This window comes from Arachis stenosperma, chromosome 3 (assembly GCF_014773155.1).
Source record: "Arachis stenosperma cultivar V10309 chromosome 3, arast.V10309.gnm1.PFL2, whole genome shotgun sequence".
Taxonomy (NCBI): Eukaryota; Viridiplantae; Streptophyta; class Magnoliopsida; order Fabales; family Fabaceae; genus Arachis; species Arachis stenosperma.
The window spans coordinates 76941406-76962239 of NC_080379.1; the positions used below are offsets into that span (position 1 = coordinate 76941406).

The 20834-nt window shown below is 40.1% G+C and overlaps 1 non-coding gene across 1 annotated transcript; it reads left to right on the forward strand.

The window, feature by feature from the left end:
• The first annotated feature begins 11806 nt into the window (after positions 1-11806).
• LOC130971533 (small nucleolar RNA R71) lies at positions 11807-11914 on the forward strand. The gene has a single exon (XR_009082747.1). It is a non-coding gene; the product is annotated as a small nucleolar RNA R71 (small nucleolar RNA).
• The last annotated feature ends 8920 nt before the right edge of the window (positions 11915-20834 follow it).

The following is a 20834-nucleotide window of genomic DNA, read 5'->3' on the forward strand; positions in this document are numbered from 1 at the left end:
AATGTTGTTCTTTAGCCCCCTTTTTTATTTAATACACTTCTGACTCCCATAAGTCTATGGGGCACCCTGACATACCCTAGAAAACCTACAGAGTTTCTCAAACTTGCTTGTGTATTCCGCCATAGATAGGGAACCCTGCTTCAGCTATATCAGTTTCATCTCCTTTGCTTCCCTTGCAGACTCAGGAAAATACTTCTTATAAAAGGCCATTTGGAACACCTCCCACGGAATGTCGGCGTTCTGAAGTTATAGCAAGCGACACTCTGCTTGCAACCAGAGCTGGGCCTCTCCCGCTAGCTGATAAGAGGCAAACTCGACATATTGATTGAGGGGAACATGTTGTGCCTGTAAAGCACGCTCCATGGCCTGGAACTAGTGATCCCCTTTATTAGTGGATCCTCAGAAAGTTGGCGGATGAACCTTGAGCGACGTTGCCAAGGTCATCGGAACTCCTCTGGCGTTATCACCGTTTCCCTTGGCATTATCGTTAGCATTCCCTTCGCCATTCCCATTGCCATTTCCGTTCCCGGCCGGTTGGCCCAATCTCTACACAGCTTGCAGAGTCGCAACAACATTAGCTTCTGGTGGACGAAATTGTGATCACATCAATGTAGTACTCTTTGTTATTGTATGGAATCATTATTGTGGCTCTTTGCTATGTGTGGACACAACTCCGTTCAACTTAACCAGCAAGTGTACTGGTTCATCCAAGTAATACCTTACGTGAGTAAGGGTCGATCCCACAGAGATTGTTGGTACGAAGCAAGCTATGGTCATCTTGTAAATCTCAGTCAGGTGGATTATAATTGATTATGGATATTCGAATGATAATAAATAATAAACAGGAAATAAAGATAAATAACATAGGATAGAAATACTTATGTAAATTAATGGTGGGAATTTCAGATAAGCGTATGGAGATGCTGTGTTTCTTCTGAATCTTTGCTTTCCTACTGCTCAAATTACAGTTTTCTTACATCATTCCTTTCCATGGCAAGCTGTATGTAGGGCATCACTGTTGTCAATGGCTACATCCCATCCTCTCAGTGAAAAAGGTCCAAATGCTCTGTCACAGCACGGCTAATCATCTGTCGGTTCTCAATCAGGTAGGAATAGAATCCCTTGATTCTTTTGCGCCTGTCACTAACGCCCAGCCTTCAGGAGTTTGAAGCTCGTCATAGTCATTCAATCCCGGAATCCTACTCGGAATACCACAGACAAGGTTAGACTTTCCGGATTCCCATGAATGCCGCCATCAATTCTAGCTTATACCACGAAGATTCTGATTAAGGAATCCAGGAGATATGTGCCCGGACTAAGGTAGAACAGAAGTGGTTGTCGGTCACGCGCGTTCATAGGTGAGAATGATGATGAGTGTCACGGATCACCACATTCATTAAGTTGAAGTGCAACGAATATCTTAGAATAGGAATAAAGAGAATTGAATAGAAACAGTAGTAATTGCATTAAAACTTGAGGTACAGCAGAGCTCCACACCCTTAATCTATGGTGTGTAGAAACTCCACCGTTGAAAATACATAAGTGAAAGGTTTAGGCATGGCCGAATGGCCAGCCCCCAAGGTCTAAAGACTAGGCGTCCAGAGATGTCTAATACACTAGTAAAAAGTCCTATTTATAATAAACTAGCTACTAGGGTTTACAGAAGTAAGTAATTGATGCATAAATCCACTTCCAGGGCCCACTTGGTGTATGTTTGGGCTGAGCTTGATCTATCCACGAGCTGAGGCTTCTTTTTGAGTTGAACGCCAAGTTGTAACGTGTTTTGGGCGTTCAACTCTGGGTCGTGACGTGTTTCTGGCATTTGACTCCAGACAGCAACATGGAACTGGCGTTGAGCGCCAGTTTACGTCGTCAATTCCCGAATAAAGTATGGACTATTATATATTGCTGGAAAGCTCTGGATGTCTACTTTCCAACTTTGTTGAGAGCACGCCATTCGGAGTTCTGTAGCTCCAGAAAATGTATATCGAGTGAAGGGAGGTCAGAATCCAACAGCATCAGTAGTCCTTTGTCAGCCTTGCTTTCAGAGTTTTGCTCAGGTCCCTCAATTTTAGCCAGAATTTACCTGAAATCATAGAAAAACACACAGACTCTTAGTAAAGTCCAGAAATGTGAATTTAACATAAAAACTAATGAAAACATCCCTAAAAGTAACTAGATCATACTAAAAACTACCTAAAAACAATGCCAAAAAGCGTATAAATTATCCGTTCATCACAACACCAAACTTAAATTGTTGCTTGTCCCCAAGCAACTGAAAATCAAATAGGATAAAAAGAAGAGAATATACTATAAATTCCAAAATATCAATGAATATTAATTCTAATTAGATGAGCGGGACTTGTAGCTTTTTGCTTCTGAACAGTTTTGGCATCTCACTTTTTCCTTTGAAGTTTAGAATGATTGGCATCTCTAGGAACTTAGAATTTCAGATAGTGTTATTGATTCTCCTAGTTAAATATGTTGATTCTTGAACACAGCTACTTTTATGAGTCTTGGCCGTGGCCCTAAGCACTTTGTTTTCCAGTATTACCACCAGATACATAAATGCCACAGACACATAACTGGGTGAACCTTTTCAGATTGTGACTTAGCTTTGCTAAAGTCTCCAATTAGAGGTGTCCAGAGCTCTTAAGCACACTCTTTTTGCTTTGGATCACGACTTTAACCACTCAGTCTCAAGCTTTTCACTTGGACCTGCATGCCACAAACACATGGTTAGGGACAGCTTGATTTAGCCGCTTAGGCCTGGATTTTATTTCCTTGGGCCCTCCTATCCATTGATGCTCAAAGCCTTGGATCCTTTTTTACCCTTGCCTTTTGGTTTTAAGGGCTATTGGCTTTTTCTGCTTGCTTTTTCTTTTTCTTTCTATTTTTTTCGCCATTTTTTTTTCACAAGCTTTTGCTTTTTCACTGCTTTTTCTTGCTTCAAGAATCAATTTCATGATTTTTCAGATTGTCAATAACATTTTTCTTTGTTCATCATTCTTTCAAGAGCCAATAGTTTTATCATTCATAAACAACAAGATCAAAAATATGCACTGTTCAAGCATTCATTCAGAAAACAAAAAGTATTGTCACCACATCAATATAATTAAACTAAATTCAAGGATAAATTCGAAATTCATGTACTTCTTGTTCTTTTGAATTAAAACATTTTCCATTTAAGAGAGGTGAAGGATTAATGGAATTTTTCATAACTTTAAGACATAGTTACTAAACACTAATGATCATGAAGTAGAGACACAAAACATAGATAAACATATAATATAAAAACCAGACAGCAGAAAGAAATAAGAACAAGGAATGAATCCACCTTAGTGGCGTCTTCTTCTTGAAGGACCAATAATGTCCTTAAGCTCTTCTATGTCCCTTCCTTGCCTTTGTTGCTCCTCCCTCATTGCTCTTTGATCTTCTCTTATTTCATGGAGAATGATGGAGTGCTCTTGATGTTCCACCCTTAATTGTTCCACATTGTAGCTCAAATCTTCTAGGGAAGTGTTGAGTTGTTCCCAATAGTTGTTGGGAGGAAAGTGCATCCCTTGAGGCATCTCAGGGATTTCTTGATGATGAGCTTCCTCATGCATCTCTTGAGATCCGTGGAGGGTCTCTCTTGCTTGCTCCATCCTCTTCTTGGTGATGGGCTTATCCTCTTCAATGAGGATGTCTCCTTCTATGATAACTCCAGCTGAGTAACATAGATGGAAAATAAGATGAGGAAAAGCTAGCCTTGCCATGGTGGAGGGCTTTTCGGCTATTTTGTAGATTTCATTGGAGATGACTTCATGAACTTCTACTTCCTCTCCAATCATGATGCTATGAATCATGATGGCCCGATCCACAGTAACTTCAGATCGATTGCTAGCGGGAATGATGGAGCGTTGAATGAACTCCAACCATCCTCTAGCCAGAGGCTTGAGGTCCAATCTTCTTAGTTGAACTGGATTGCCTTTGGAGTCTCTTTTCCATTGAGCTCCTTCCACACATATGTCCATAAGGACTTGGTCCAACCTTTGATTAAAGTTGACCCTTCTAGTGTAGGGGCGTTCATCTCCTTGCATCATGGGCAAGTGGAATGCCAACCTCACATTTTTCGGACTAAAATCTAAGTATTTCCCCCGAACCATTGTGAGATAATTCTTTGGACTCGGGTTCATACTTTGATCATGGATCTTAGTGATCCATGCATTGGCATAGAATTCTTGAACCATTAAGATTCCGACTTGTTGCATGGGGTTGGTTAGGACTTCCCAACCTCTTCTTCGGATTTCATGTCGGATTTCCGAATACTCATTTTTCTTGAGCATGAAAGGGACCTCCGGGATCACCTTCTTCTTTGCCACAACATCATAGAAGTGGTCTTGATGGCTTTTGGAGATGAATCTTTCCATCTCCCATTACTCGAAATTGTGATCACATCAATGTAGTACTCTTTGTTATTGTATGGAATCATTATTGTGGCTCTTTGCTATGTGTGGACACAACTCCGTTCAACTTAACCAGCAAGTGTACCGGGTCATCCAAGTAATACCTTACGTGAGTAAGTGTCGATCCCACAGAGATTGTTGGTATGAAGCAAGCTATGGTCATCTTGTAAATCTCAGTCAGGCGGATTATAATTGATTATGGATATTCAAATGATAATAAATAATAAACAGGAAATAAAGATAAATAACATAGGATAGAAATACTTATGTAAATTAATGGTGGGAATTTCAGATAAGCATATGGAGATGCTGTGTTCCTTCTGAATCTCTGCTTTCCTACTACTCAAATTACAGTTTTCTTACATCATTCCTTTCCATGGCAAGCTGTATGTAGGGCATCACCGTTGTCAATGGCTACATCCCATCCTCTCAGTGAAAAAGGTCCAAATGCTCTGTCACAGCACGGCTAATCATCTGTCGGTTCTCAATCAGGTTAGAATAGAATCCCTTGATTCTTTTGCGTCTGTCACTAACGCCTAGCCTTCAGGAGTTTGAAGCTCGTCACAGTCATTCAATCCCAGAATCCTACTCGGAATACCACAGACAAGGTTAGACTTTCCGGATTCCCATGAATGCCGCCATCAATTCTAGCTTATACCACGAAGATTCTGATTAAGGAATCCAAGGGATACGCGCCCGGTCTAAGGTAGAACGGAAGTGGTTGTCAGTCACGCGCGTTCATAGGTGAGAATGATGATGAGTGCCACGGATCATCACATTCATCAAGTTGAAGTGCAACGAATATCTTAGAATAGGAATAAAGAGAATTGAATAGAAACAGTAGTAATTGCATTAAAACTTGAGGTACAGCAGAGCTCCACACCCTTAATCTATGGTGTGTAGAAACTCCACCGTTGAAAATACATAAGTGAAAGGTTTAGGCATGGCCGAATGGCCAGCCCCCAAGGTCTAAGGACTAGGCGTCTAGAGATGTCTAATACACTAGTAAAAAGTTCTATTTATAATAAACTAGCTACTAGGGTTTACATGAGTAAGTAATTGATGCATAAATCCACTTCCGGGGCCCACTTGGTGTATGCTTGGGCTGAGCTTGATCTATCCATGAGCTGAGGCTTTTTTTGGAGTTGAACGCTGGTGCGCGAAATTGTGATCACTACACAACTTTGCACAACTAACCAGCAAGTGCACTGGGTCGTCCAAGTAATAAACCTTACGCGAGTAAGGGTCGATCCCACGGAGATTGTCGGTATGAAGCAAGCTATGGTCACCTTGTAAATCTTAGTCAGGCAGACTCAAATGGGTATAATGATATACGAATAAAGCATAAAGATAAAGATAGAGGTACTTATGTAATTCATTGGTAGGAACTTCAGATAAGCGTATGAAGATGCCTTCCCTTCCGTCTCTCTGCTTTCCTACTGTCTTCATCCAATCCTTCTTACTCCTTTCCATGGCAAGCTTATGTAGGGTTTCACCGTTGTCAGTGGCTACCTCCCATCCTCTCAGTGAAAATGTTCCTATGCTCTGTCACAGCATATGGCTAATCAGCTGTCGGTTCTCGGTCAGGCCGGAATAGAATCCATTGATTCTTTTGCGTCTGTCACTAACGCCCCGCCTGCTAGGAGTTTGAAGCACGTCACAGTCATTCAATCATTGAATCCTACTCAGAATACCACAGACAAGGTTAGACCTTCCGGATTCTCTTGAATGCCGCCATCAGTTCTTGCCTATACCACGAAGACTCTGATCTCACGGAATGGCTGGCTCGTTTGTCAGGCGAGCACTCGGTTGTCAGGCGATCAACCATGCATCGTGTATCAGGAATCCAAGAGATATTCACTAGAGCCTTGATTGCTTGTAGAACAGAAGTGGTTGTCAGTCACCTTGTTCATAAGTGAGAATGATGATGAGTGTCACGGATCATCACATTCATCAAGTTGAAGAACAAGTGATATCTTGGACAAAGAACAAGCGGAATTGAATAGAAGAACAATAGTAATTGCATTAATACTCGAGGTACAGCAGAGCTCCACACCTTAATCTATGGTGTGTAGAAACTCCACCGTTGAAAATACATAAGAACAAGGTCTAGGCATGGCTGAATGGCCAGCCTCCCAAAGTGATCAAAAGATCTAAAGAAAAAGGTTCCAAAGATCAGAAGATGAAAATACAATAGTAAGAGGTCCTATTTATAAGAAACTAGTAGCCTAGGGTGTACAGAGATGAGTAAATGACATAAAAATCCACTTCCGGGCCCACTTAGTGTGTGCTTGGGCTGAGCAATGAAGCATTTTCGTGTAGAGACTCTCCTTGGAGTTAAACGCCAGCTTTTATGCCAGTTTGGGCGTTTAACTCCCATTTAGGTGCCAGTTCCGGCGTTTAACGCTGGAATTTCTTTGAACGCCGGTTTGGGCCATCAAATCTTGGGCAAAGTATGAACTATCATATATTGCTGGAAAGCCCAGGATGTCTACTTTTTAACGCCGTTGAGAGCGCGCCAATTGGGCTTCTGTAGCTCCAGAAAATCCACTTCGAGTGCAGGGAGGTCAGAATCCAACAGCATCTGCAGTCCTTTTCAGTCTCTGGATCAGATTTTTGCTCAGGTCCCTCAATTTCAGCCAGAAAATACCTGAAATCACAGAAAAACACACAAACTCATAGTAAAGTCCAGAAAAGTGAATTTTAACTAAAAACTAATAAAAATATACTAAAAACTTAACTAAAACTACTAAAAACATACTAAAAACAATGCCAAAAAGGGTACAAATTATCCGCTCATCACAACACCAAACTTAAATTGTTGCTTGTCCCCAAGCAACTGAAAATCAAATAAGATAAAAAGAAGAGAATATACCATAGACTCCAAATTATCAATGAAACTTAGCTCCAAATTAGATGAGCGGGACTAGTAGCTTTTTGCCTCCGAACAGTTTTGGCATCTCACTTTATCCTTTGAAATTCAGAATGATTGGCTTCTTTAGGAACTCAGAATCCAGATAATGTTATTGATTCACCTAGTTAAGTATGATGATTCTTGAACACAGCTACTTATTGAGTCTTGGCCGTGGCCCAAAGCACTCTGTCTTCCAGTATTACCACCAGATACATACATGCCACAGACACATAATTGGGTGAACCTTTTCAGATTGTGACTCAGCTTTGCTAAAGTCCCCAATTAGAGGTGTCCAGGGTTCTTAAGCACACTCTTTTTGCCTTGGATCACAACTTTATTTCTTTCTTTTTCCTTTCTCTTTTTTTTTCGGTTTTTTTTTCTTGCCCTTTTTTTTTTGTATTCACTGCTTTTTCTTGCTTCAAGAATCATTTTTATGATTTTTCAGATCCTCAGTAACATGTCTCCTTTTTCATCATTCTTTCAAGAGCCAACAATTTTAACATTCATGAACAACAAATTCAAAAGACATATGCACTGTTCAAGCATACATTCAGAAAACAAAAAGTATTGTCACCACATCAAACTAATTAAGCTAGTTTTAAAGATGAATTTGAGATCCTGTACTTCTTGTTCTTTTGTGATTAAAAACAGTTTTCATTTAAGAAAGGTGATGGATTCATAGGACATTCATAACTTTAAGGCATAGACACTAAGACACTAATGATCATAAGACACAAACATGGATAAACATAAGCACTAAATTTTCGAAAAACAGGAATTAAAGAACAAGGAGATTAAAGAACGGGTCCACCTTAGTGATGGCGGCTCTTTCTTCCTCTTGAAGATCCTATGGAGTGCTTGAGCTCCTCAATGTCTCTTCCTTGTCTTTGTTGCTCCTCTCTCATGATTCTTTGATCTTCTCTAATTTCATGGAGGATGATGGAGTGTTCTTGATGCTCCACCCTTAGTTGTCCCATGTTGGAACTCAGTTCTCCTAGGGAGGTGTTCAGTTGCTCCCAATAGTTTTGTGGAGGAAAGTGCATCCCTTGAGGCATCTCAGGGATCTCATGATGAGTGGGGTCTCTTGTGTGCTCCATCCTTTTCTTAGTGATGGGCTTCTCCTCATCAATGGGGATGTCTCCTTCTATGTCAACTCCAACTGAATAACAGAGGTGACAAATGAGATGAGGAAAGGCTAACCTTGCTAAGGTAGAGGACTTGTCCGCCACCTTATAGAGTTCTTGGGCTATAACCTCATGAACTTCCACTTCTTCTCCAATCATGATGCTATGAATCATGATGGCCCGGTCTAGAGTAACTTCGGACCGGTTGCTAGTGGGAATGACTGAGCGTTGGATAAACTCCAACCATCCTCTAGCCACGGGCTTGAGGTCATGCCTTCCCAATTGAACCGGCTTGCCTCTTGAATCTCTCTTCCATTGTGCGCCCTCTTCACATATGATTGTGAGGACTTGGTCCAACCTTTGATCAAAGTTGGCCCTTCTAGTGTAAGGGTGTTCATCTCCTTGCATCATGGGCAAGTTGAATGCTAACCTTACATTTTCCGGACTAAAATCCAAGTATTTCCCCCGAACCATTGTAAGATAATTCTTTGGATCCGGGTTCACACTTTGATCATGGTTCTTGGTGATCCATGCATTGGCATAGAACTCTTGAACCATCAAGATTCCGACTTGTTGAATGGGGTTGGTAAGCACTTCCCAACCTCTTCTTCGGATCTCATGCCGGATTTCCGGATATTCACCCTTTTTGAGTGAAAAGGGGACCTCGGGGATCACCTTCTTCAAGGCCACAACTTCATAGAAGTGGTCTTGATGCACCCTTGAGATGAATCTATCCATCTCCCATGACTCGTAGGTGGAAGCTTTTGCCTTCCCTTTCCTCTTTCTAGAGGTTTCTCCGGCCTTGGATGCCATAAATGGTTATGGAAAAACAAAAAGCAATGCTTTTACCACACCAAACTTAAAAGATTTGCTCGTCCTCGAGCAAAAGAAGAAAGAAGAGAGTAGAAGAAGAAGAAATGAGGAAGAAGGGAGTGGCTTATGTATTCGGCCAAAGAGGGGGAGAAGTGGTGTTTTAGGTTGTGTGAAAATGAAGGGGTGAAGAAGGGTTTATATAGGAGAAGGGGGAGATGGGGTTCGGCCATTATGGGTGGGGTTTGGGACGGAAAGTGGTTTGAATTTGAAGGGTGAAGTTGGTGGGGTTTTTTGAAGGATGGATGTGAGGGGTTTTTTTGGGGAAGAGGTATTGAGGTGATTGGTGAATGGGTGAAGAAGAGAGAGGGTGGTGGTGGGGTTGGTTGGGGTCCTGTGGGGTCCACAGATCCAGTGGTGTCAAGGAAAAGTCATCCCTGCACCAAATGGCATTCAAAATCACGTTTTGAGCCATTTCTGGCGTTAAACGCCGGGCTGGTGCCCATTCCTGGCGTTTAACGCCAGGTTCTTGCCCTTTTCTGGCGTTTAACGCCAATCTGGTGCCCCTTTCTGGCGTTAAACGCCCAGAATGGTGCCAGACTGGGCGTTAAACGCCCACCTGCTAGCCTTACTGGCGTTTAAACGCCAGTAAGTTCTTCCTCCAGGGTGTGCTGTTTTTCTTCCTGTTTTTCATTCTGTTTTTGCTTTTTCAATTGATTTTGTGACTTCTCATGATCATCAACCTACAAAAAACATAAAATAACAAAAGAAAATAGATAAAATATAACATTGGGTTGCCTCCCAACAAGCGCTTCTTTAATGTCAGTAGCTTGACAGATGGCTCTCATGGAGCCTCACATTTTCTCAGAGCAATGTTGGAACCTCCCAACACCAAACTTAGAGTTTGGTTGTGGCCTCCCAACACCAAACTTAGAGTTTGACTGTGGGGGCTCTGTTTGACTCTGAATTGAGAGAAGCTCTTCATGCTTCCTCTCCATGGTGACAGAGGGATATCCTTGAGCCTTAAACACAAAGGATTCTTCATTCACTTGAATGATCGGTTCACCTCCATCAACATCAATCACAGCCTTTGCTGTGGCCAGGAAGGGTCTGCCAAGGATGATGGATTCATCCATGCACTTCCCAGTCTCTAGGATTATGAAATCAATAGGGATGTAATGGTCTTCAACTTTTACCAAAACATTCTCTACAAGTCCATGAGCTTGTTTTCTTGAGTTGTCTGCCATCTCCAGTGAGATTCTTGCAGCTTGTACCTCAAAGATCCCTAGCTTCTCCATTACAGAGAGAGGCATGAGGTTTACACTTGACCCTAAGTCACACAGAGCCTTCTTGAAGGTCATGGTGCCTATGGTACAAGGTATGGAAAACTTCCCAGGATCTTGTCTCTTTTGAGGTAATTTCTGCCTAGACAAGTCATCCAGTTCTTTGGTGAGCAAAGGGGGTTCATCCTCCCAAGTCTCATTTCCAAATAACTTGTCATTTAGTTTCATGATTGCTCCAAGGTATTTAGCAACTTGCTCTTCAGTGACATACTCATCCTCTTCAGAGGAGGAATACTCCTCAGATCTCATGAAAGGCAGAAGTAAGTCCAATGGAATCTCTATGGTCTCATTTTGAGCCTCAGATTCCCATGGTTCCTCATTGGGGAACTCAGAGGAGGTCAGTGCACACCCATTGAGGCCTTCCTCGGTGGCGTTCACTGCCTCTCCTTCCTCTCCAAATTTGGCCATGTTGATGGCCTTGCACTCTCCTTTTGGATTTTCTTCTGTATTGCTTGGAAGAGTACTTGGAGGGAGTTCAGTAATTTTCTTGCTCAGCTGTCCCACTTGTGCCTCCAAATTCCTAATGGAGGACCTTGTTTCAGTCATGAAACTTTGAGTGGTTTTGATTAGATCAGAGACCATGGTTGCTAAGTCAGAGGGGTTCTGCTTAGAATTCTCTGTCTGTTGCTGAGAAGATGATGGAAAAGGCTTGCTATTGCTAAACCTGTTTCTTCCACCATTATTGTTGTTGAAACCTTGTTGAGGTCTCTCTTGATTCTTCCATGAGAAATTTGGGTGATTTCTCCAAGAAGAATTATAGGTGTTTCCATAGGGTTCTCCTAGGTAATTCACCTCTTCCATTGAAGGGTTCTCAGGATCATAAGCTTCTTCTTCAGATGAAGCATCCTTAGTACTGCTTGGTGCATTTTGCATTTCAGACAGACTTTGAGAAATCAAATTGACTTGTTGAGTCAATATTTTATTCTGAGCCAGTATGGCATTCAGAGTATCAATCTCAAGAACTCCTTTCTTCTGACTAGTCCCATTGTTCACAGGATTCCTTTCAGAAGTGTACATGAATTGGTTATTTGCAACCATTTCAATTAGCTCTTGAGCCTCTGTAGGCGTCTTCTTCAGATGAAGAGATCCTCCAGCAGAGCTATCCAAAGACATCTTGGACAGTTCAGAGAGACCATCATAGAAAATACCTATGATGCTCCATTCAGAAAGCATGTCTGAGGGACACTTTCTGATCAATTGTTTGTATCTTTCCCAAGCTTCATAGAGGGATTCACCATCCTTTTGTATGAAGGTTTGGACTTCCACTCTAAGCTTACTCAATTTTTGAGGTGGAAAGAACTTTGCCAAGAAGGCATTGACTAGCTTTTCCCAAGAGTCCAGGCTTTCTTTAGGTTGAGAGTCCAACCATATTCTAGCTCTGTCTCTTACAGCAAAAGGGAATAGCATCAGTCTGTAGACCTCAGGGTCAACCCCATTAGTCTTGACTGTGTCACAGATTTGCAAGAATTCAGCTAAAAACTGATGAGGATCTTCCAATGGAAGTCCATGGAACTTGCAATTCTGTTGCATTAGAGAAACTAATTGAGGCTTAAGCTCAAAGTTGTTTGCTCCAATGGAAGGGATAGAGATGCTTCTCCCATAGAAGTCGGGAGTAGGTGCAGTAAAGTCACCCAGCACCTTCCTTGCATTGTTGGCATTGTTGTTGTTTTCGGCTGCCATGTCTTCTTCTTTGAAGAATTCGGTCAGGTCCTCAACAGAGAGTTGTGCCTTAGCTTCTCTTAGCTTTCGCTTCAAGGTCCTTTCAGGTTTAGGGTCAGCTTCAATAAGAATGCCTTTGTCTCTGCTCCTGCTCATATGAAAGAGAAGAGAACAAGAAAATATGGAATCCTCTATGTCACAGTATAGAGATTCCTTGAGGTGTCAGAGGAAGAAGAAAGATAGAAGACAGAAGTAGAAAATTCGAACTTAATAAAGAAGATGGAGTTCGAATTTTGCATTAAGGAATAGTGTTAGTCCATAAATAGAAGGATGTGGGAAGAAGGGAAGCAATTTTCGAAAATTAAGTAAAAGATTTTGAAAACATTTTTGAAAAACACTAATTGATTTTCCAAAATAAGAGTGGGAAAGAAATCAAGTGATTTTTGAAAAAGATTTTTAAATTAGAAGTTAAAAAGATTTAATTGAAAACTATTTTGAAAAAGATGTGATTAAAAAGATATGATTGGTTTTAAAAAGATGTGATTGAGAAGATATGATTTGAAAACAATTTTAAAAAGATTTGATTTTAAAAATTAATGACTTGCCTAACAAGAAAAGATATGATTCAAACATTAAACCTTTCTCAACAGAAAAGGCAACATACTTGAAATGTTGAATCAAATCATTAATTGATAGCAAGTATCTTTGAAAAAGGAAAGAAATTGATTTTGAAAACATTTGATTGAAAAGATATGATTTGAAAAAGATTTGGTTTTGAAAAACTTTGAAAACTTGAAAAAAATTTGATTTGAAAACAAAATCTTCCCTCTTGTGCCATCCTGGCGTTAAACGCCCAGAATGGTGCACATTCTGGCGTTTAACGCCCAAAACTATACCCTTTTGGGCGTTAAACGCCCAACCAGGTACCCTGGCTGGCGTTTAAACGCCAGTCTGTCCTTCTTCACTGGGCGTTTTGAACGCCCAGCTTTTTCTGTGCAATTCCTCTGCTGTATGTTCTGGATCTTCAATTCCCTGTATTATTGACTTGAGAAGACAAAAATTAAAAATATTTTTGGATTTTTAATAATCAAAATGCAACTAAAATCAAATAACAATGCATGCAAGACACCAAACTTAGCAGTTTGTATACTACTGACACTAACAAAATGAGAATGCATATGAGACACATAAAACACTCAAGTCCAGAGAATTCAAAGATCAGAGTAAGAAATAATCAAGAATTACTTGAAGATCCTTAAGACACATGAATGAATGCATGCAATTGACACCAAACTTAAGATGAGACACTAGACTCAAACAAGAAACATAAAATATTTTTGGTTTTTATGATTTTGTAATTTTTTTGTGCTTTTTCGAAAATTATATGGAAAAGAAAATAAAGGTATCAAAATTCTTAATGAGAATTCCAGGAATCATGCAATGTTAGTCTAAAGCTTTAGTCTAAAGGAATTAGACATGGCTAGCCAAGCTTCAGCAGGACATTGCATTCAAGAGCTAAATTGATGAAGATCAATCAGCTTTGGTGATGATAAGAACATCACCTTGAAACACTAGAATTCATTCTTAAGAACTCTGAAGAAAAATACCTAATCTAAGCAACAAGATGAACCGTCAGTTGTCCATACACAAAACAATCCCCGGCAACGGCGCCAAAAACTTGGTGCGCGAAATTGTGATCACTACACAACTTTGCACAACTAACCAGCAAGTGCACTGGGTCGTCCAAGTAATAAATCTTACGCGAGTAAGGGTCGATTCCACGGAGATTGTCGGTATGAAGCAAGCTATGGTCACCTTGTAAATCTTAGTCAGGCAGACTCAAATGGGTATAGTGATATACGAATAAAGCATAAAGATAAAGATAGAGGTACTTATGTAATTCATTGGTAGGAACTTCAGATAAGCGTATGAAGATGCCTTCCCTTCCGTCTCTCTGCTTTCCTACTGTCTTCATCCAATCCTTCTTACTCCTTTCCATGGCAAGCTTATGTAGGGTTTCACCGTTGTCAGTGGCTACCTCCCATCCTCTCAGTGAAAATGTTCCTATGCTCTGTCACAGCATATGGCTAATCAGCTGTCGGTTCTCGGTCAGGCCGGAATAGAATCCATTGATTCTTTTGCGTCTGTCACTAACGCCCCGCCTGCTAGGAGTTTGAAGCACGTCACAGTCATTCAATCATTGAATCCTACTCAGAATACCACAGACAAGGTTAGACCTTCCGGATTCTCTTGAATGCCGCCATCAGTTCTTGCCTATACCACGAAGACTCTGATCTCACGGAATGGCTGGCTCGTTTGTCAGGCGAGCACTCGGTTGTCAGGCGATCAACCATGCATCGTGTATCAGGAATCCAAGAGATATTCACTAGAGCCTTGATTGCTTATAGAACAGAAGTGGTTGTCAGTCACCTTGTTCATAAGTGAGAATGATGATGAGTGTCACGGATCATCACATTCATCAAGTTGAAGAACAAGTGATATCTTGGACAAAGAACAAGCGGAATTGAATAGAAGAACAATAGTAATTGCATTAATACTCGAGGTACAGCAGAGCTCCACACCTTAATCTATGGTGTGTAGAAACTCCACCGTTGAAAATACATAAGAACAAGGTCTAGGCATGGCTGAATGGCCAGCCTCCCAAAGTGATCAAAAGATCTAAAGAAAAAGGTTCCAAAGATCAGAAGATGAAAATACAATAGTAAGAGGTCCTATTTATAAGAAACTAGTAGCTTAGGGTGTACAGAGATGAGTAAATGACATAAAAATCCACTTCCGGGCCCACTTAGTGTGTGCTTGGGCTGAGCAATGAAGCATTTTCATGTAGAGACTCTCCTTGGAGTTAAACGCCAGCTTTTATGCCAGTTTGGGCGTTTAACTCCCATTTAGGTGCCAGTTCCGGTGTTTAACGCTGGAATTTCTTTGAACGCCGGTTTGGGCCATCAAACCTTGGGCAAAGTATGGACTATCATATATTGCTGGAAAGCCCAGGATGTCTACTTTCCAACGCCGTTGAGAGCGCGCCAATTGGGCTTCTGTAGCTCCAGAAAATCCACTTCGAGTGCAGGGAGGTCAGAATCCAATAGCATCTGCAGTCCTTTTCAGTCTCTGGATCAGATTTTTGCTCAGGTCCCTCAATTTCAGCCTGAAAATACCTGAAATCACAGAAAAACACACAAACTCATAGTAAAGTCCAGAAAAGTGAATTTTAACTAAAAACTAATAAAAATATACTAAAAACTTAACTAAAACTACTAAAAACATACTAAAAACAATGCCAAAAAGGGTACAAATTATCCGCTCATCAAACGCCAAGTTGTAACGTGTTTTGGGCGTTCAACTCCGGGTCGTGACGTGTTTCTGGCGTTTTACTCCAGACAGCAACATGGAACTGGCGTTGAGCGCCAGTTTACGTCGTCAATTCCCGAATAAAGTATGAACCATTATATATTGCTGGAAAGCTCTGGATGTATACTTTCCAACGCCATTGAGAGCACGCCATTTGGAGTTCTGTATCTCCAGAAAATCCATTTCGAGTGTAGGGAAGTCAGATTCCAACAGCATCAGCAGTCCTTTGTCAGCCTCCTATCAGAGTTTTGCTCAAGTCCCTCAATTTCAGCCAGAAATTACCTGAAATCACAGAAAAATACACAAACTCATAGTAAAGTCCAGAAATGTAAATTTTACATAAAAACTAATGAAAACATCCCTAAAAGTTGCTTGAACTTACTAAAAACTACCTAAAAACAATGCCAAAAAGCGTATAAATTATCCGCTCATCAGCTTCCATGGTATTAGCGAGATTCACCATTGCCGCCATGAATTCGGCATGATTGTTAGCTGGTTTCTCATTCCAACTTTCTCGTGTACATGTTCGACCTCGTCCACAAGTGTCCATGTAGGGTTCCTGTCTACACCAAATAGTCAATATAATGGTGATCAGTCTCAATATCAAAAGTCTAATGCTTCAATTATCCCAAATAGGCACTCACAAACAAGCATGCTATGCATATATCAAACAGATAACCTAATAGCATCAAATAAAAGACACATAGAGTATGCAATGAAGCACAATCAGGTCATCCCTCAGGCTCACAAAGACAAACCGCTCTGATACCACTAAATGTAACACCCTAATTAGCCTAAGCTTTACCTCACGTCGTAAAGCAGGGTTAATCAGAGATTACGACAGTTGTAAGCTCATACATAATGTATATTTAGAAGGAAAAATATAATCTAGAAGCCCGACGAAAGATATAGCTCAAAATAGGCTTTCAAAAGCGCAAAACGTACTAACAAAGCTACTATCTTAAGCTACTATCATAAGAAACTAGCCACGACTCACAGAGTTTAAGCCGGCTAGCCATATACAGACCATACAGAAACCTGACAGTTTGAAAACAGCTTATACAAGTTTTTCTCTCATGATACAAGCCTCTAGGCAAAGACAAAATACAAAAGGAGAGATGTATAAACAACATAAACCAAAAAGACTCCAAAAGAATCCAAGATCCTCCGCTTCTATCACCATCCAAAACAACTCACTGAGGTGGGTTGCGACCTGCATCTGAAAAATACAACAGAGATATGGTATGAGAACCGGAGGTTCTCAGTATGGTAACAGTGCTCAGTGATGTAGGATATAAGACCCTGGGACGCCAAAGGCAATCCTAAGCTCCATATCCATCACTAGATTCAACTTAAAACCTTCTAAAACAAATAAGCATAAATATACCAACGTTAACTTAAATAAACCGGGTTATCTATCTTAGGGGATTTTTACTCTAACCAAGCACCGCTGTCCCACAGCCTTCACCAACCTATCCTCCATGCGATCCCATCTCCATCACCACCGCCTTCTGAACCTCCTCAATCCTAGTAGAAACACAGATAATATACAATGCAAGTAAAACACATGTATTGACATATAAGACAATTAATTCAAATAGCAATTAGGCATGTTATACAAATAGGCAAGCCATTTCAAGTAGACAAAGTATACAAATAGATAGAAAATGCATATGATGAATGCTTGCCCTACTGGCTGTGATATCACATTGTCGGTTCAACTGCCAACCCGACACATCTCTATGGAGACGTCGCCCTTCGAAATTCTCATATGGGAACCCCTCGAGACATAGTGCTCGGATCACTGTCGAGGTATCGGCGCCTGCACGCTCTATGTATCCGAAGGGATTCAAGCGGGATACTCTTGCCACAGACCTCACATCTCAATGTAAGCGCGACGAACCACCACCCTTACGCCACCGTCGCTATCTCAACAGCCGGGATCCAACCGCCGTCCCTACCGGGCACATAATGTCTCATAATCTCAGTAAAAACAATACATCAGTGGTTTTCAGAAAATATTTTCAGTATACATGGATCCATCATCTCAATCCGAGTTCCCGACTCGTCTCAACCACTGTCCATTCATATCGCAGTTTCCACACCTCAATAACTCATCATTCCTCAGCACGCCAGAAACCTAGGCCTCCATTTTCTAAGTTTTCCAAATAATATCATCTAATATCCCTACATTCTTTCCCAATGTTTCAAAAGTCTAAAAACTAGGCCCAAGAGTCTAAGAATAGTGTTAGAGAAGCTTACAACCTTGTTGGAAAGATAGAATAGTTGAAAACAAATAAAATTTGGAGAAACAGGGCATGTGCAACCACACAAGGGTGTGCGCGTGCACGCTCTGGAGAGTTTTAAAATGTGTGCGTATGCACAGGGGTGTGCGTACTGTAACGACCCAACTTCTAGAACGTCATGATCGTACCGAAAGTAAGGCGTTACCAACCTGCTTTCCTTTATTAACTATTTACTATTGAGCCTCTAGTTCGATATCGCGATTCAATTTTAGTAAAAATACCAGAAAATTTTGTTTTTGATAATTAAAATCATATAGCAAACATCACCAAGTAATAATAATCACATAATTACTAGTAGTAATATCTGTCATACAAAAGATTTCCAATAAAACTTAGATACAAATCCTATCCCTCTGTGTAAAATAAAAAAAACTAAAGCTACAAAAGCGAGGGAATTCTATGAAAGCAAATTAACTCATACATTTAACTCATAAATAAATTCTATAATTGCCCGCAGCTTCAAACTGTATCTTCGAACCTGTGTCACTGAAAGGGTGGAAGAATTTTGGGGTGAGAACAAACCACACGTTCTCAGTAGGGAATGGGAATGCCGTAAAAGTAATGATTAACATGCAAATAATTAACTTTGCTTAATAAACCATCTTTGTCAAACCCCTTTGAGATTCTTTTTAATCTTACTTTAGATAAATAATTACTTTCTTTAAATTTCTAAACCCAAAACAGATCTCAATCGCAAAACTTGTCATATTAAATATCTTTCAGCCACATAATTGATTCTCAGTCATAACAACAGATATTAATCATCTCCATCCATTCACAAACTACTAGCACAAGTAAGAAACTCAATTCAACACACAAACAAATCACAATAAGACAAACAACACAATCACAAACAAGTAATACAAGCAATACAACCAAATGCAAATACACAACTAATATGATGCATGTCTGTCCTAAGCAGGCCATGAGCTCACGTGTCAGTTTACACCCTGCAGCCCGACATTACCTAGGAACAAGTCCCAGATATGGCTTCCCTTTGTGTCCTTAGTGCATATGTGTCGGTGGTAAGAATACCACTCCTTCGTGACTACCGGCAATCGGCGCAAAGCCCGACCCCATAATATACGCACAAGGGGAAACAGTGATCTTCAGTTCATGGGCGTCCCCGAGATCAATTCACAAACAAAACAGAGATCTTCAGTTCGTGGGTTATTCCCCGAGATCAATACACAACAATAAAACAGAGATCTTCAGTTCGTGGGTTATTCCCCGAGATCAGTACACAATAACATAGTGACCTTCAGTTCGTGGGTTATACCCGAGATCAGCATACAACGATTCATGGGTTATTCCCGTAATCAATGATTATCAGTCCGTGGGTTTTTCCTGCTTATAAAACAAATAACAATTTATGGGTTTCCCCGAGATCAATGATCATTCAGTTCGTGGGTACTTCCCGAATTCAACCAATTATCAGTTCATGGGTGTCCCCCGTAGTTAAACAACTAACAGTTTGTGGGGTATTCCCGCCTTTTATCATTTTTCGTTATCCTTTCTCAACCTCAACAATCCACAAATCAATCTTCATTTCCTCTTTCCCTTTGAATCCTTAACACATATTCCTAAACTTTTCTTAACTTTCTCAAGCATTTGTCTTAATCCTCATTTCAGTTCATAATCTCTACTTTGGCAATCTTGGGTCAAGCCAACTTTAAAACAACTTTTCAGTTTAGTTCTCTATCAAAAGGCTCAAGAAAATTATTTATTTTAAATTCATTAAACTCCTTTCAAAACATAACCTCTCATTAGAGGTAATCAAATAAAACTCTTTCTCAAGTAAAACCTCAGATTTTACAAAATTTCGGCAGCACCTCCCCTAAAACTCGGACTTAGCCACCCTTACGGGTTCCCTCTTTCTCAACCATTCATCAATCCTTTCTTACAATTATCAAATACAAGATTCTCAAGCAACCAGAAAATCCACAATTCACAATTCTCACATAATTCAACAATCCAATTTTCATCTCATCAATTTACAATTAAATTCATAAGTCATAGAATCCTTTCATCAATTAAAATCAGAATTTCCATAAACCATTCTTTAAAAGTAAACCGGTCCAGCTTCAAGAATTCATAACAAATACCCCAACATCAACTCTTCATATTTCTTGCTATTTTTGAAGTTATTTAGTTACTAGCAATGTTACCATTTTATTCTAAAGATCACACTTTAGGAAAATATTTCAATAATCATCCTCCAATCCTTTAACCGTTCTCAAAATCAACTCTAGTTAACCTTAAATCAACAATAACAACCAAATTAAGAAATCAATGTAACCCGAAATTTAGGTAACAAGCATAGCCTCAAACCAAAATCAACCTCATCAATTAATCGCTTACAACAATGAAACCAGTCACAATCACAGCCAAGTCAGGATCAATGAATCATGACACAGAAAATTAGTCTAACCATTAATAAATTATTTATATACTCTTAAAGTTTACTATACTATTTCAGAAAATCACAGGTTCTTTAAACAGTTTAATCCCTTAGTTCTAATCCTTCAATAACCACCAAAATCAATCTCAACTAGTCACAAGTAAATTTCACAGCCATTCCCATACATCAAATATCCCATTCAACATCAAACAAGTCAATAATTCACTCAAAATCAGAATCTCAACCAATTTGTCGCAGAATCAATGATTCAGTCACATTTCACAACCGCATCTAATTTCAATTATAATTCAAAGTAACCACAACCACATTTCCACCAATTCAGCAATATCACATAAAATCAGAATTGTCAACAAATCCATTAAAATCAAAAAACTAATATCAGTCATAGCATTAACCAATCACAATTCGAACTCAACTCATCAATCATCAACATGTCAGT